The 16,098-nt window shown below is 32.6% G+C and overlaps 1 protein-coding gene across 4 annotated transcripts in view; it reads left to right on the top strand.

The window, feature by feature from the left end:
- The window catches only part of LOC114325657 (LIM domain-binding protein 2), a 481,382-nt gene that overhangs the window by 116,316 nt on the left and 348,968 nt on the right, over positions 1-16,098 (top strand). The gene's annotated exons all lie outside the window — the stretch shown is intronic.

Genomic DNA, 16,098 nt, shown 5'->3' with positions numbered 1-16,098 from the left:
ATCGGCCTAATAGAGTGAGAGAACCGCAGGAGGTATTTGACCGCTGCGCGCAATCACAACCCACCCTTCAGTATGGCTCGAGATTGAGATTTGACTTCAAAAGCATAGGAAAGGAAAAGGCAGACGCGGTCAGCTTACAACGGACGCCGGGGCTTATGAGATTCCGAGCCAGACAAACTTTGGCTCGAGTGTGTTTTAGAATGTGACTTTTCTAGTGTTGTTAGAATGGTTTTTGCTTATCTATAACTTTTTAGCGTTGATTTGAAATTTCATCTAGCTCTTCAAATTTTGAAGACTGCAAAGATTTTAAATAAATATATATTCAAAAAATTGCCGGATTTGTGGATGTGATAAAAAAAAATGCATTTTTCTGTTTCGTGTGTGTTTTGTTTGGAAGCGATTCTACATGGGCAAGACATGGTATCATTGATTTAGTGCATATTTACGATAAAATAAATATTATGCCTTGCCTTATTTTCATAATTCTTTATCCATGCGATCATCTAATTATACATAAATATCAATTTTCAAGATACTGTGTCAAAAAACGAAAAAAAAATCCTTTTTCATCCAGTACCCGGTAAATTTACGTATTAAGTTGTGTTAAGGGTAAATTTACCTATGGTAAATTTATCTATTTGTGCACCGCCTCTTAGTAATCACGAGCCGCCACTGGTATATATTATGCGTATTCTATGTTAGAACAATAAAACCAACAGGTGTTATGTGTTTTAAATTTAATGAAGATAAAAATATGTTTTATACATATTTTTGGTTTATATATAAGGCAGGATGATATATTCTAATGTATAATCTAATTATTGATTTCCTCGTAAAAATTTTTGGTTAAATGTTTTTTCTATAAAGCCATCGTTCTCAAGTTCCGAAAGTTCACACAAATCAACGGTATTACTAGTTTTCATCATTCATTATTTGTGTAGCGTTGTTCATGATTGTGTTTTTCCTATTGATTTTTTTTCACTAAATCTCGGTATCCTCTTTTTGTCCCCTCATAAGATATTAAATATAATTTTCTCTTTTTTGTATTTGGTACTAATTCGAGTTGTTTTTTCATTCGATGTAAATTAAAAATTAACGATAAATGACTAGATACATATATACCTACATATACAGGGTGGTTCATCTTATTCGCCTCGGTCTCTGTACGGAAAACCACTTGATATTTTAAAAAAAATTCTTCACAGAAATATATAGGGCCTTTAATACTGCAATTTAAAAATAATGTGAATTATACAGGGTGCTCCAGAAAAGAGGGGTATATCAAAGTTATATTTTTTCTTATGGAATGCCCTATATCTGATGACATTATTGAATTGACCCTAAAAAATAAGCTATACTTTCATAAGGGTTCCCTATACCTAAATACAGGGTGTTTTGATTTATTTCGATTTTTAAAAAAATGTAAGGTTTTAGAAAAAAATAAATATCTACGAATCGAAGAATCAGTAACAAATTCTTTCTTGGATCGTAATAATAGACTATTTAGCATACTTAAACAGATGTTTATTGCAACAAAATTTCTTACAGGGTGGTCAAAATATGAGTTTGTTCTATTAACAAATTCAAGCTGTAATAAGTTACTTATTTTAAATGGAACACCCTGTATCTTAACTAGTCGATCGCGTCAAAAATTTACTTAGCTTTCAATTTGTATTAGGGTTTCCTATACCTATCTTTTTACAGGGTGGTCAAAATATTAGATTGTTCTATTAACAAATTCAAGCTATAATAACTTACTTATTTTACACCCTGTATCTTACTAGTCTATCGTGTAGAAAATTTACTTAGCTTTCAATTCTTACTAGGGTTTCCTATACCTATCTCCCTTCATTTTTTAAATAATTAAAGATTTCCTACTTTGTAAGCTTTAAAAATTAGAATTAAGTACCTATGTCGTGGTTGTGTACAACACATCACCAACACCGGCAATAACTTAGATATCTTAGTCAAGATACTTTCATTAATAAAATTCACATTTTTATCATTTAATCACACAGAGCGTTCTTATTTTAAATGACATACTCGATATTGTATTCTTTATAATGGAAGATATTTAAAATCTCTTCAATTCCATCTAAACATTTTCAATACACATGTTATTCTGTAAATATAAATTCCCGTGTTATTCTGTAAATACAATAGTACAATGACCTTTCTTGTCACTCCACTCATCCATATTTTTGTACAATAGGCTCGTTTTCGTCAAAGTAGCCATTGCATTTAATTGTTTGTAATTGCGATTCAAAGATTCAAACAAAAAGTGGTGTTCTTAAATTTACTTAATAACCGTTGGGTTAATATATGGAAAATACTTATACGGAATGAAATCTAATTTAAATATCTTCCAGAATACGGCATCTAATGTAGGGTATGCAGTTTAATATAAACATATTATTCAATGTCACATGTAGCCAAAATCAATTAAAATAATACAACACTCTGTGTGATTACATGATAACAATGAAAATTTTAATAACGACAGTATCTTGTCTAAGTATATTGCCGGTGTTGATGATGTGTTGTATACCCTATTCCACGAACATACGACTGTGTTAGATTATCTCGACAACGAATATTTTATTGTGCAAAATATGAAGAACGAGAGTAAATTGCAAATTACATTGTTGTTTATTGGAATAATTATTAGAGCCATTTACTTTCGTACTTCTTATGTTGTACACTAAAATATTCGTTCATCATTCTCTTTGCCTTATCCCTATGCGGGGTCGGCTTCCCTAATTGCATTTCTCCACACAGTTCTGTCCTGGGTCATATCAATATCAATCCCCCAATCTGCACTTCAGCTACTCTTCGTATTGGATGATTAACGTCTCGACGTTGAACATGACCAAACCATCTCAACCTATGCTCTCTCATTTTGGCATCAATTGGTGCCACACCTAGACTTCCCCTAATATACTCATTTTTAATTTTATCCTTTCTTGTCACTCCACTCATCCATCTAAGCATTCTCATCTCCGCCACATGCATTCGTTGTACCTCTTTCTTTTTCACTGCCCAACATTCAGTTCCGTACATCATAGCCGGTCTTATGGCCGTTTTATAGAATTTTCCTTTCAACTTCATTGGAACTTTTCTGTCACACCACTCGCTTCCTTCCAGCCCTAATTCTACTGCATGCATCTCCATCTATTTCTCCATTACTCTGTAATACCGATTCGTTGTCGCGATAATTCAAAACAGTCGTATATTCGTTGAATGAACCATACATAACCACGACATAGGTACTTAATTCTAATTTTTAAAGCTTACAAATCAGGAAACTCTAATAAGAATGTTCTACGCGATAGACTAGTAATATACAGGGTGTTCCATTTAAAATAAGTAAGTTATTACAGCTTGAATTTGATAATAGAACAATCGTAATATTTTGACCACCCTGTAAGAAATTTTGTTGCAATAAGCATCTGTTTAACCCGGGAGTAGTCGCGCTCACTTCTGTACGTCGATAGTCGCGTGTGAGATTCTATCTCAAAATACGAATTTAAAACAAACTTTTATTTTGTACTATTTTTATCTACTTTTTATATTATTAAAAATATATATTTCTAACAATTTTATTAAAAAAACCTGTGTTAACGGCCACCTGCGAACATCGGCCACCTGTCCTAACGGCCAGTTTAAAAATTTCCCAAACCAATTACAGTAAAACCTGTGTTAACGGCCACCTGTCAAAACCGGCCACCTGAAATAGCCGGCCAGTTTCAAAGTTCCCCAAACCAAAATTTGTGGACTACAAAACCTGGTATTAGCGGCCACCTTTTTATATCGGCCAATAGTTATGTCATTTTTAGTGCAGACACCGAGGCTAATAAGATGCACCACCCTGTATACAGTATGATGCAAAAGTATGAAATAAATTCATTATTTCCTTAACAGAAACGTCAACTTTAATTTTTGAATGACCGCCAATTACTATATATATTATTATATTATATTGTGTGACATTACATCATCAGTGTTGACGTAATGACGTAATCAACCATTTTTTTTAATACAAACCGAGGTCATGGGACACTTCATTTGAAAGGTCTCCTAATCGGCTTTGCAACGAAGTATTATTCGAATATTTATTTCTACAGTGTTAACCAAAATTATGTACTTAGTTAAGTACGATGCAAAATAAATTCATTATTTCAGAAATAGACGACATCTCACAAGCTTTTTGTCATTGATGAAACAAGCATAAACATTATATGAATAGACGAGCGGCGCACCCTAAAAAAACGCTTATTTCTCGAGATACTGACCACGGAGAGGTGAAGGGCCAATTTTAGTCATACTGTATGTTTTTGATGGTGCTGAAAACGAAAATGAGGTTTATTTTGAATTTTATGTGGGGGAACATTGTCAAAATCGCAATTTTACCCTAAAAATAAAAAAATAGAATCACTGTGGCGTTTACATCGCCACAATTCTGTTGCGTTTTAATATTTTTTTGAAGACAGTAGTACCTTTTTTAAGCTTTCAGTCTTATTATGATAAAGGTTATGAATCTTTTAAAGTAAAATGTGCAGATTTGTGCATTGCAAAGTTTAATCGCAAAAGTTGAGTGACGAAATTTGAAAGTTAACTTTTTAATCACGTTAATGTTAAAATATAGAGTACAAAGAAGTTTTCTGGAAAATTTTAGATCAAAACGTTTTAAAGAAAATAAATAGTGCAACTTTTAATATCGATATTAGAAATCCCCAACATAACGCTTATTTTTCGAGATACTCACCATGGATGGTGAATGGCTAATTTTGTTCTTACATTATGTTTTTGACGGTATTAAAAACGAAAATGAAATTTATTTTAAATTTTAGTTAGGGGAATATTGCCAAAATCGAAATTTTACCCAAAAAATAAAAAAAAATGAAATCACAATATTTTGCGTTTAGCTCGCTACAACTCTGTTCCGTTTTAATATTTTTTTCTAAAAATTATACAGTACATATATGTTGCTCACCATTCTAAAGACAATGGTACCCTGTTTCAAGCTTTTAGTCGTATTATAATAAAAGTTACGAATATTTTAAAGTAAAAGGTAGATTCGTGAATTGCAAAATTTAATCGCAAATGTTGACTGACAAAATTTGTAATTTATATTTTTAATTATATTCTTGTTAAAGCATAGAGTACAAAGAAGTTTTCTGGAAAGTTTTAGATCAAAATGTTATATAGAAAACAAATGGTGCAACTTTAAACATCGACGTTATTAATTCCCAAAATATCACTAATTTTTCGAGTTACTGATCATGGGCAGTTAATGGCTAATTTTGGTCTTACTTTATGTTTTTGATGGGTTGAAAACGAAAATGAAGTTTATTTTGAATTTTAGGTGGGGAAACATTGTCATAATCGCAATTTTACCATAAAAATAAAAAAAATTAAACCACGTTTCTCTTAAAATTAAAAGTTGCACCATTTTTTTTCTATAACACATCTAGATCTAAAACTCCCCATAAAACTTCTTTGGACTCTATAGTTTAACATAAACGTGATCAAATAGATAAATTTTAAATTTTGTCACTTAATTTTTGCGATTTAACTTTGCAGTTCACGAATCTGTACCTTTTATTTAAAAAAAAAATCATAACTTGTATGAGAAAACGACTGAAAGCCTACAACAGTTTTCATAGTCTTCACAAGGGTGAGAAATATATGCTGTAAAAATTTCAGAAAAAAATATTAAAATGGAACAGAGTTGTAGCGAGTTAAACGTAAAAAAACGTGAATTCATTTTTTTTTTCATTTTTAGGTTATAATTGCGATTTTGACAATGTTCCCTCACATAAAATTCAAATTAAACCTCATTTTCATTTTCAGCACCATCCAAAACGTAAAGTAAGATAAAAATTAGCCATTCACTGCCCATAGTCAATACTCGAAAAATAAGCGTTATTTTGGGGATGTATAACGTCTATATTAAAAGTTGCACCATTTGTTTTCTATAAAACATTTTGATCTAAAAGTTTCCAGAAAACTTCTTTGTACTCTATGTTTTAACAAGAATGTAATTAAAAATCTAAATTTTAAATTTTGTAGTCAACATTTGCGATTAAACTTTGCAATTCACGAATCTGTACCTTTTACTTTAAAAACTCACAACTTTTATTATAAGACTAAAAGCCTTAAACCGGTACCATTGTATCTTCAGAAAGGTGAGCAATATACTGTATAATGTTTAGAAAAAATATTAAAACGGAAGAGAGTTGTATCGACTTAAACGCAAAAAACGTGATTTTATTTTTTTTATTTTTAGGGAAAATTGCGATTTTGACAATATTCCCCACCTAAAATTTAAAATAAATTTCATTTTCGTTTTCAACACCGTCAAGAACATAATGTAAGACTAAAATTAGCCATTCGCCATCCATGGTCAGTATCTCGAAAAATATGCGTTATTTTACGGAATTCTAATGTCGATATTAAAAGTTGCACTATTTTTTTTTTCTGTAAAACATTTTAATCTAAAATTTCCCAGAAAACTTCTTTGTACCCTATGTTTTAACATAAACGCACGGTAGACAAAAATATTTAAAACTTCTCACAGGGGTGATCAATAAAACAATTTTTGTCATATCCCGCACTCAGCCGAGACCAAAGGGCAGTATTTCCAGTACCCATGTCACCCATACAATAAAATTTGTTCTCAACAATTCAGATACTATTTGTTCAATAATATTTTTTAGCATTGGATGATTAAATTTATTTAATCACATTTGCATTTCGTCACCCGATTATAATTTTTACAATTAGCTACGGCACAACCCGGCTTGTTTTTTGTTAATACACAAAAACTGAACAAAAGAAACTAAACAATAGAAATAGATCGAAACTAAATCAGTTCATCTACCGTACGATGTACGATACACAAATAGATCTACCCAGACACGGGATCCTACATCTGGAACACCGTAGTACACGGGATCCTACATCTGGAACACCGTAGTACTCTGTATTGTTGCTTCGTAGGTGACATCATGCGCGTCGGGATACACATTTCGATTCGTTAACGAGCATGCCGGTCTTTGTGTACCGTGCATATACGTGATTAAAAAGCTAAATTTCAAATTTCGTCACTCAACTTTTGCGATTAAACTTTGCAATGCACAAATCTGCACCTTTTACTTTAAAAAAATCATAACCTTTATCAGAATAAGACTAAAAGCTTGAAACAGGTATTGTACCCTCGGAGATCCGTGGAAAAAATTTACACCCAAAATAACAAAATTCAGTTTGGCAACACTGTGTTAATGTTGATAGTAACAAGATAAACAGAACTGTAATTTAGTCCAGACAAATTAATATATTTTTGTGCCAACAAAAATGAGACTTTTCAACCAAATAATGTTTCACATATGATGTGCAAAATAATTTTGAATTGGTTTCTGCTTGCTTTTTTGTCATTAAAGTAGAAAAAACTTTAAAATTTATTCTTTGTAATAATTATCGTCCACTTCTCGTCTTATTATTTTCACTGTACTAATATCCATCGACTAATTTACAATGATTAATGCGATGATTAAAACATTTTATCCTTAGCGGCTTCTGGAGTGTCTGGGACATATCTTATTTCATTGATAAAATGCACAGTCCCACCGATTTCCACTTGAACCATACCGTTGTCTTCAGAAATGTTAGAACTGTATACTGTAATAATTTCAGAAAAAAAATATAAATGGAACAGAGTTGTAGCGAGGTAAACGCAAAAAAACGTGATTTAATTTTTTTTATTTTTAGGATAAAATTGCGATTTTGACAATGTTCCCCACATAAAATTAAAATAAATTTCCTCAAAACATACAGTGTGACTAAAATTGGCCATTCACCTCTCCGTGGTCAGTACCTGGTAATTTTAGGGGTGCCTGCCGCTCGTCTATTAACATAACGACGATGCTAAATTAAAATGTTGATTTGTTGATAGTGAAAAAAGCCTCCCTCAAACTTATGATAGTGTAATAATATAATTAACTGCGTAATGAATACTTTTTCAAAAACGTTCTTTCAGGATTTCTTCATAGACAAGGCGAAAACGGCGGGTTCGAAGGGAAAAATATTCCCATTAGATTTTTTTGCATAATCACATTCGTGAGACATCCCAGAATAAGGTTCAAGAAGTCGCCCATGTGAAAAGTGGGCCAATTTTTTTAAATCAAATTGCAAGAATCAATATTCTTGGCCTGAACAGTTTTTTCTTTAATTTTTTGGACCATTCTGGACAAAAAAGATCTCCTACAATTTTTCTCCAAAGTTGATCGTTTTCGACTTATAAGCAATTTAAAATTGAAAAAAACGAAAAATGGCGATTTTCAAGGCTTAATAACTCGGTTAAAATTATTATTATGAAAGTCAATAAATATATGACTAAATCAAAGTTTAAAGCCCCCCCTACAAGATCCTGAAGAAATTTTTGTCATTATTTTATTACTAAGCTGTTATTTTTAAGTAATAATAATAAGCTCCATGCACGTGTGCGGGGCTGTAAATGCTGAGTGCGAGAGAGAAGCCATTCCAGCAGTCCAATTGTGCATCTTACTCGCACTCACATTTACAGCAGCGTCAATACGATCTAACCACTCATTGTTATTAATTAAAAATAACAGCTTAGTAGTAAATTAATGACAAAGATTTCTTCAGGATCATGTAGCGGCGACTTTAAACTTGATTTAGTCACTTTCTGACTTTCAAAATAATAATTTTTGACCGAGTTATTAAGTCTTAAAAATGGCCATTTTCGCGTTTTTCAAATTTTAACTTGCTTATAACTCGAAAAAGATCAACTTTAGAGAAAAATTATAAGAGACCTTTTTTGTCCAGAATGGTCCAAAAAACCTAAAAAAAATTAGTCCGGGCCAAAAATATTGATTTTTGCAATTTGATTAAAAAAATTGTTAAAAAAAAAATTGGCCCACTTTTCTCGTGGGCGACTTCTTGATCCTTATTCTGGGATGTCTCACGAATGTGATTATGCAAAAATATCTCATGGGAATATTTTTCCCAACGAACCCGCCGTTTCCGGCTTGTCTATCAAGCAAAATGAAAAACTTTGAGAGATAAAACGTCTAAATTAAACCTTTTTTTTTTTGGAAATTTTGAAAGTTGATTTTAATCAGTAATTTGCTCTCTTCTGATCTGTAAATATTATTCAAATAGTTCCGCAATACAGAAATAACTCGATCTTCTCCAAGCAGCTTTAATACTTTAACGTGAATAATATGATTTGAACCAATATCTCCCGTTGTTGGCTGATTTTAATACATACCTGTTTCTTGCGACATCTATCTATGATATTCATAACCATTATTATTGATGTTTTGGTTTTTGATGAGTAAGGCCCAAACCAGACGGGCCACTCTGCAGCGCTACTCTGTGGATCCACAGAGTGGCTGACGATGATTTACCGTGGGTTCTTATGTGATAGGTCTGGATCCCGCGTATGAAAAAAAAGTTGATTAATAGCAAGCTGAAAATTTGTTAATAGCTTAAGGGTGTCTAGTCGAATAAACTTTGATATGTGTGAACACTGGAACAGGGGCAGTTTTAATTGTGGAACAGGTTAAAAATTTGGAACGGTCACAGCACGAAAACGGCACATTTATTTTGTCCGACAGAACATACTTAAACTCTTCAAACAGAGATTAAACTCTCATGCAAAAATCTGACTGCTATTTATCACCAAATGGGCGTTTTAATGAGTGGAACATGTAGAATATGTCAAATGACAGGAATTATGACAGGTAATAAATAGCAGTCTGATTTTTTCATGAGAGTTTAATCTCTGTTCGGAGAGTTTAAGTCTGTTCTGTCGGACAAAATAAATGTGCCGTTTTCGTGCTGTGACCGTTCCAAATTTTTAACCTGTTCCACAATTAAAACTTCCCCTGTTTCAGTGTTCCCATATATCAAAGTTTATTCGACTAGACACCCTTAAGCTATTAACAAATTTTCAGCTTGCTATTAATCAACTTTTTTTTCATACGCGGGATCCAGACCTATGAAGTGGACGTCGCACCCCAGACGAGCGACTGTGGTCAGCCACAGTCAGCGAGCCTCACTGCTAGTGGCGTCCACTAGTGGCAAACGCCATTCAGACGGACCACTTTTGTAGCTGCCGCAGATATTTATGAGAATTTATAAGGTAGCACCTGAAAAGAATAAATCCCATAAGCAATGTTTTCTCCATTTATATTCACATTTTATTATACATAAGATGCATTTAAACTGAACAAAACAAATACAATCTTGTTTGTTTATTTATGTTACTTAGTGGGGTCCCATCCTAGGTCAAAAAACGTTTTATTGTTTGTTGTTAAAAATAAAACGATAAGATATCAGCATCCCCATATCAGGGGGTTGCAAGCTAACATGTTTTTCACTTTCACTCAGTTGTCAGGTTGCATCAAACTATTTTACGCCTGTAGGATACCCGATGTACTGGTTAATTTTTTAGGTGCTTCTGTCTGTGATATAGATTCTGTTTTTGTCTGGTTCTTCTTAATTCCATTTATTGAGTTTATTGGTATTTTTTCAAAAGCGTTGAAATTTTATAAAATATTTAAAACTATGGACATTACAAACACTGACTTTGACGAACACACTTTTTTAAAAGATTATTAGCCGGCAAGTTTTTAATAATTTGAACAAGCTTACTTTTTTTTCTCACTCATTACATTAAACGCCGCACCCTTCCAAACGATCCACTTCGCAGCGTAGTCGCCGGCGCTAGAAAATCGCCTGTTTCAGCCACTCTGTGGATCCACAGAGTAGCGCTGCATCTGGTTTGGGCCTAAAAAGAGTTTGGCGTAACTGTCAAATTCTGCCTGACCCTCTCTCTCGTAGCTGTACCGTCTCTATAAGCTTTATGGTAGGGGAGCCCAAGCGGGAATTTTTGCAGTTACTCGAGCGCGTCAGATTATCACATGGGGAGAAACCTTGTACCCTGTAATTGTACCCCTAACATATTATATTGGATCTGAATACAGGGGCGTTCGTTAAGGGGGCCCGAAAAAAAAATCTATCCTTAGAAAAACTCGAAATTGTCAGATTAAGATAAGGTAAGTTAAGTACATGTAAAAGAGTGTCTATTTCAAAAATCTGACGGTTTGAGCGGGGCGTTACGAAATGGGTGGGTCACAAAGTTTCACAAAAAAAAAGCGAATGTTTCGAGAGATAAACGTCAGATCGAAAAACTAAAAAATAATTGTTCAATAGTTTTCAAAAACCTATCGAATGATACCAAACACGACCCCCCACGGAGATGGGTGTGGCGTAAATTTAAAATTTTAAATAGGAACCCCGCGACATTTCGCGAAATGAACATCAGCTCGAAAAACTGCAACGTACACGTATTCAATTAGTCCAGTCGGGTTAGACGAATAACAGGTCTAACCTTGCATTAGGAGCTGCCCCAAATTTTATTTTTTTAATCTTTAGGAAGGATCAATAGTAAAGTCGTTTTTGCTCAATATCTCCGCCATTTTCAACTTTTCGACAAAAAGTATAACAGCCAAAATTGTTTAAAATGTAATTTTCTATCATTTCTAGTTGTACAATTTTTTCGTGCCATCGATATTTCCGGGAAATAGTGACAGTTATATATAAATAGAGCATAATTATTGAATTATCTCGTTTATTGTTAGTTTTACGACAAAAATATTCCTATACAAAAATAGAGAGAATTGAATTCTACACAATTTTAGTTTCTTTAATTTTTTTGCTAAAGTCAATATTTTTAATAGGTCTGGATCCCGCGTATGAAAAAAAGTTGATTAATAACAAGCTGAAAATTTGATAATAGCTTAAGGGTGTCTAGTCGGACAAACTTTGATATATGCAAAAACTGGAACAGGGGAAGTTTTAATTGTGGAACCGGTTACAAATTTGGAACGGTCAAACCACGAAAACGGCACATGTATTTTGTCCGACAGAACAGACTTAAACTCTCCGAACAGAGATTAAACTCTCATGCAAAAATCAGACTGCTATTTATCACCAAATGGGCGTTTTAATGAGTGGAACATGTAGAATATGTCAAATGACAGGAATTATGACAGGTGATAAATAGCAGTCTGATTTTTGCATGAGAGTTTAATCTCTGTTCGGAGAGTTTAAGTCTGTTCTGTCGGACAAAATAAATGTGCCGTTTTCGTGGTCTGACCGTTCCAAATTTTTAACCTGTTCCACAATTAAAACTGCCCCTGTTCCAGTGTTCCCATGTATCAAAGTTTATCCGACTAGACAACCTTAAGCTATTACCAAATTTTCAGCTTGCTATTAATCAACTTTTTTTTCATACGCGGGATCCAGACCTATAAGGTAGTATGTATGCGATAATGACGCGAGCGTAAGACCTGATTGTTTTTGTTCAATATCTACGCCATTTTCAACTTAAATTGTTCCAAATATGATTTCCTACAATTTCTTTTTAACAATTTTTTTCATGCTGTTGATATTTTCCGAGATAAGTTGGAAAATAGTAAAAAGTGGTGGGGGGAGCATACGTACTGAATTGAATCTTTTTTCCGAGCTGCCCCAAATTTTATAATTCTATCCTTTAGGGGAGATCAATAGTAGTGTAAATTTAAAATCTCGACTGAATTCCGCGGTTGCATTAGCCGCCATATTGATTTTAAAGGAGAACCGTTGTTGCTTAATATCTCCGCCATTTTCAACTTTTCGACAAAAACGGTAAGAACTAAAATTCTTGGAAACGCAATTTCCTACAATTTCATTTCCACAATTTTTTTATGCGATCAATATTCTCCGAGTTAAGGAGGAAAATAGTGGAAGCGGAGGGGAAGCATAATTATTAAATTGTCTCATTTATTATTAACTTTACGACATAATTGTACATAAACAAAAATAAAGAGAATTATATTTTATACAATTTTTGAAACTTCCAATGAAACACCAACCAAACTAAGTACATAAAAGACATAAATAATAACTTATATGCATTAAGTTCACTTAATTTTATTAAATAGCTGGTTTTATTGGTTGAATTTGTCTGTCGATAATTAAGTTTCAGTCAGCTAACATATTTTAATATTTCAACAATTTTTTTTAAATTTTGGACCCCGTTGGGTGGAATTTTCCCATTCCCCCCTCCTCTTAGACCCGCCACTGGTTCTCTCGTTGTAGCAAATCGTAATTGCAACAATTTCAGTCCTTACACTTTTTGTCGAAAAGTTGAAAATGGGGAAGATATTAAACAAAAACAGTTGCTTCAAAATCAATCGGGTCTTACGCTCGCGCCTTTACCGCATACGTACTAACTTAAATGTTGATTTTATCAAAAAAAATGAAAGAAATAATAATTGTACAAAATTTAATTCTCTTCATTTTTGCATAGGTTAAAATTTGTTGTAAAATTAATAATAAACGAGATAATTCAATAAATCAATAATTATGCTTTAACTGTCACTGTTTTCCCCATAACTCGGAAAATATGGACCGCACGAAAAAAATTATGATAAAGGAAATTATAGAAAATCGCATTTTCAACAATTTCAGTTTATATATTTTTTGTCGAAAAGTTGAAAATGGCGGAGATATTGAGCAAAAATTGTTCTCGTTTAAAATCAAGATGGCGGCTAACGCAACGGTCAAATTCAGTCGAGATTTTAAATTTATACTACTATTGACCCCCCCCTAAAGATTAGAAAAGTAAAATTTGGGGCAGCTCCTAATGCAAGGTCAAATGGTATCCCGAGTGGGCTAAATATTTTGGAAAAATCTATCGAATGACACCAAACATGACCCCCACGGAGGTGGAGGTGGGGGTTACTGTAAAATCTTAAATAGGTGCCACCATTTTTTATTGCAGATTTAGATTCCTTACGTAAAAATAAGTAACTTTTATTCGAGGCATTTTTTCGAATTATGGATAGATGGCGCAAAAATCGAAAAAAACTATTGTTGGAAATGGAAAATTATATTAAAAAATGGAAAGTCCCACTTAAATGAAAAATTTTACTTAACTTTTTTAGGTTTTAGGGCCTACTCTTCACAACCCAATAGGTCCCCATAGCGCTCGAGTAACTGCAAATTTAGCATACTTTCCTCCCCTACTATTACTTTGATACGACCTTTAACGTATTTTTTTACTCCTTTACAATTTTCTTCTAAATAAATTATGACGGCGGTAGGAAAATGAGACTTGCCGGCACCAATTTCAACATGGAATTTTCATGATACCAATAAAATAACAGTTTCCAATTTGTCTAATTTAGGTGTCGTCGAATTGAGGTGTCGTTCACTGGGGCCACTAGTAGAACCAAAAACGAAGGAGTTTTAATCCTCTTCCCCCTTCACAGACATATCCTGCCTAAGCGTTGCCACCAAGCTTTCTTCCTCTACTCTGTGATTCTTTTCATTGGATGATTATCATTTCGGCGTTAAACGCGCTTAAACCCTGTTCACCTATTCTCCCTCATTTGGCATCAATTGGTGCCACACTATAATTTTGAATATATTTGAATAGTACCTACTTTCTTGTCATTCATTCACAGTTTTGTATTCTCTAGTTACGAACATTTTTAACCAATAAGTAAATAAGTGATGTACATAAACTTAGCGAATCACTTCTCGCAAATAATACAGCACGCACAATAGGAATTTGCCACTAATTAGTTGTGGAAAAATTAATTTGGTCGCTTTATTATATTTTTTAATATCCTTAACTTCATATTATGAACTTAACGAATCACAACAACGAATGTTTCAAATTCAAATCGAGTTAGTGCTGAATTTGCCGCTTATTTGCCGCTAATTAGTTGAGGAAAAATAAATTTTGTCGCTTTTTTTTTTTTTTTTTTTAATATAAGGCGTTTCGCTAACTTCATACAGTACAGGTACCCCAGTTAATAGGGAAAAAACATGCAAAAATGTTAAACAGTGTTTTGAAGGTGCCAAACGGTAGATGAAAGATAACTGATGATAATTCTGTGAAGACGTACAGCTAATTTTTTTTCTTCTTTTTTTTAAACAGTTACAAATAATGAAAAACTCAGTTTTTTGACTATAAAACGTTTCTTGTTTATTTTAGAGAAACATGTTTTAAATGAGTATTCTAGATCTTAAAAAGTTCTTTAATTTGATAGTACATACTCATATTCATATACATAAATAATTGACCTAGATAATTGCAAAAACCCTCATTTTTGCACTAATTTACAAATATTAATAACTTTGCTTTTTGCATAATGATATATAATTTAACTACTTCAAATTATGCCATTTATTGGGTTATTTAAGTGTGCTAAATTTCAACCAGATCGACCAAATAGTTTATAAGTTATTCAGTTTGTTTATCCCAGAGAACAATTGTTTATACAACTGTTCTTGCCCTAACAGTGACTCTAGTGATATTTAGCAAATCGCAATGAATTATTCGAGACTCTATTTTTAAGATATATTAAGAAAAAATTAACATTTTATTAAAATTGTTATTAAAAAAACCATTTGAAAAAGACCCTACTTTTTAGGTTATGAACAATTAGAATAACTTTGACAGTTTTCATGTCACACGCTTGCATGTAGGCTCACTGAAAAGCTGCTGAAAAAATATATATTAAAAAAGAAAAATAATTTTATATGACCAATAGGAATCAAGTTAGTATTTTTTTTTAATAAATCAAATTTTGCATTGTTTATAAACATTAAGAACTGAAAATTTAACATATTGTATATATGGGAATATATATTTTATGATCCAGTTTATAGATTGCATATGCAGTGAAATAATTAAAAACTTATGACCCGTTAAACTGATGGTACTCGTGAAACACCCCCAACGAAAGTGAAGGTGGAAACTGTTCGAGTTTCGCTTCCTTTTTTGGAAAAAAACTGCAATATATTATCACCTTCCATAGCACGCGCAACCTTCTTTTTTTAACTGGGGTAGCTCAAGAGAATAAGAAAAATTGTGCAAATTTCACCTTCCGGGAAAATTGGAAAATCCCGTGAAAATCAATTGATTCAATTTTACTATAAAAGTTATTGAATTTTACAAGTATTTCGTAAAAATTCTTTAAATTTTATTAAAAACAAAGTATATTTTTTATATAA

Source organism: Diabrotica virgifera, chromosome 1, assembly GCF_917563875.1.
Source record: "Diabrotica virgifera virgifera chromosome 1, PGI_DIABVI_V3a".
NCBI classification, from domain to species: Eukaryota; Metazoa; Arthropoda; class Insecta; order Coleoptera; family Chrysomelidae; genus Diabrotica; species Diabrotica virgifera.
This window is presented reverse-complemented; position numbering and strand designations above follow the sequence as displayed.